Source organism: Podarcis vaucheri, assembly GCF_965113315.1.
Source record: "Podarcis vaucheri genome assembly, chromosome: 5".
Classification (NCBI taxonomy): domain Eukaryota; kingdom Metazoa; phylum Chordata; class Lepidosauria; order Squamata; family Lacertidae; genus Podarcis; species Podarcis vaucheri.
In genome coordinates, this window is record NC_138763.1 from 23,010,319 (window position 1) to 23,013,161 (window position 2,843).

Here is a 2,843-nt window from a genome sequence, read left to right on the forward strand (position 1 = left end):
TCCATACTGGGTCAACATCTTCACCAAGCTGCCCACTGTGACCCCAAGGTCTTTTTCCTGGTAAGTCACTGTCAGTTCAGACGCCAGGAGCATATAAGTGAAAATAGGACTTTCTGCCTCAATGTGCATCATTTTTCACTTGCTTGCATTGAACCTCACTAGCTTCCATTTTACTGCCTATTCAGCCACTTTGGAAATATCCTTTTGGAGCTCTTCACAATCCCTTTTTGTTTTAACCACCCTGAAATAATTTTGTATCATCATCAAACTTGGCTTCCTCACCCCTAACTCTAGATCATTTATGGGCAAGTTATGGTCCCAATACCGAGCCTTAGGGGCCTCTGCTTTTTGCATCCCTCCATTGGAAAAGATGGAGCAGACTTGCTCTCTGTGTTTCTGAGGGCAGGACTAGAACCAATGTGTGGACATTGCAGGGAAGCAGAAACACTGGAAGAAACCTGATGGGGAGAGCTTTTTGACCGTGGAACCGACTGTATTGGGGAACCATGGGCTCTGCTTTCCCAAAGGTATTGAAATAGAGGTTGGATGGCCACTTGCCAAGGATGCTGTAGTTGCATGCTACATTGGTCAGGAGGCTGGAGTCAATGACCTCTAGGTTCGCTTCCCATTCTTGTGATTCTGCAGTGTTTATGAATGCTCCTCTACTCCCTACAAGTAGAAGACATACACAACAGGGAGTGAGTTGGGCTAGACCCTCTCTCTGTAGTTTACTTCTTCCTTTTACTTCCCTCTCCTGCAGCCATAACTGGTACCGTGGATTCTACCATTTCATAATTCTACCACGTTGTTCTACTGGGAACGAAGATTCCAACTATTTGATACGCCATGGGGACACTTCATGAAGGTAGACACAGGGGTGTTTGTTACATTCTTTATTCTTGTAGGCTACTCTGTCCCAAACATTAGGGGTAACAACTACTCAGTCCAGATGTGAAACTGCACCACTTAACCCTGGGAGAGATTCAAAGCACTCCATTTACTTGTCATAAGCAAAGGAAGAATAAAGCAATATTGGCATTTGACAGAGTAGTCAGGGTCCTCTTACTCCCAGATGTCCTGTAAACAGCAGAATTAATGGTTCAGCGTAATATTTGGCTTATTTATTTTAGGGGGAAAGATTACACCCCACCCCACAACTGCAGCGGGTTGGACTAGACGACCCTCAACTGCACAAAAAAAGAAACTGACTTTCTAAAACTTTATGACACAGAAAAATAAACTACCCCAGCTTGCCTGGGCATGACGCTACTGCTGCTTTTGAAAAATTCCAGTTTCAAGTGTATATAGCATTGTTCATTGGGTATATCTCGCATTTCCTCCAAGGAGCTCAAGGTGGTGTAAATGGTTCTCACCCTCTCGATTTTATTCCCGCAATAACCCTGAGAGTGAGTGGCTGGCCCAAGGTCACCTAGAGAGTTGGGATTTGGACTCTGGTCTCCTAGGTCCTAGTCCGACACTCTAACCACAACTACTTGCTTAGTCATTGTTTGCCACCTCTAGGGAACTCTACAGCTTCCTAGGCTTCTTGGTGGTGGTGTTAAGAGTCATGATACTGAAACTGCCGTGTTTAGCCTTTTCCAGTTAAGCAGCCAGGACATGAAGTATGGCCTCTTGGGCTCTCCTTATCGATAGTGCAAACTTTAGCTGTGAAACTTTATCGCCCAAGCCAAAAGTCAAGAATATTGCTACCCTATTTTTATCTTTTTATGGGCTTCCCTAAGGATAACTCCTCACCCTCACGCTGGCCTCAAAGGAGTTCCTGCCGTTCCTTTGTTCTCTTCCAATCCCATGGAATTCCCCCCCCCATTAGCCCTCCAGGCCCTCCCCCCCCCCACTGATGTCACACTGTGCTCCGATCACTCTGCATCTCCCTGGAAACCCCCAGCTGAGACAAAGGCCCTTTGGGCATGATAAGTCAAAGCATGTCCCATCCCATTTTTAGTGTTTTAAGAGTTGCAAAGTCCCTTTTTCCAAGCATAAATAACAAAGCAATTATCAATCACACATGCACATGATGTGCGGAGCAGGACAGATGCCCTTCAGTTTGCAAATTAGGCAGATTAGTGTTAAATTGTGAAATGGACCGGTTTGTCCCAAATCTCCCCTCTTTCTCTGAAATGGGGACTTTATATCACCCAGGAGTTGCTCAGACCAGGATTTAGTCTAACATGAAACATGATGCATTTTTTGCATTGTCAAAAAAAAAAAAAAATCTGTGTGGTTGGGCATATGTTATTTAACAAGGAGGTAGGTCGTTTCTGAAAAAGAAACAGATGAGAAAAGAGAATTAGGAAATAAAGATGAATATTGGTTCCTTACAAATCTCCATAACCTTACATTAATATTTTATTATGGGACTACGAGAATAATGTATTAATTGACTAGTCAAAGGCATTCACTGACTCACACTGAACTCTACTTAAACAGAATGTAGCTATACAATCGTTTACATACAGAAGACCACGCAGTTGTGCCAAGGTGATTCCTCACACATTATGCTGAGCATGTTAACTTTTCTTTTGTTTCAGGATGGGGGCCCTCAGCTTCAGTCATGCTTTGGGAAGGAAGGAAGTCTTGGCACCCAACTATAGGTTAAGAAGGGGAGATAATCTCTTCCCCCAAATAATGGGAGGACAGAAACATCCCCTTACTTCTCCATTCATTTAAGTTCTTCCTTTAAGTTACAGAAAGTTCAGGGGTGGCCAAGGGGCTGGCTGCTTATGCAGAAGAGGAAAAAAACTTAGAATAAACCCTGGTCCAGACCCTGCTTTAATGTGTGTCTACGACTGGCATGTTAGCTTCCACATATTTTGTTTCAATAG

The 2,843-nt window shown here is 43.8% G+C and overlaps 1 long non-coding RNA gene across 1 annotated transcript; it reads right to left on the reverse strand.

Annotated features, from left to right (window-relative positions):
• Positions 1-878: 878 nt before the first annotated feature.
• On the reverse strand, positions 879-1,816 carry LOC309533380. Its single transcript, XR_014220191.1, has 2 exons — positions 1,756-1,816; positions 879-1,077 (listed from the first exon to the last, which is right to left on the reverse strand). It is a non-coding gene; the product is annotated as an uncharacterized lncRNA (long non-coding RNA).
• Positions 1,817-2,843: the final 1,027 nt, after the last annotated feature.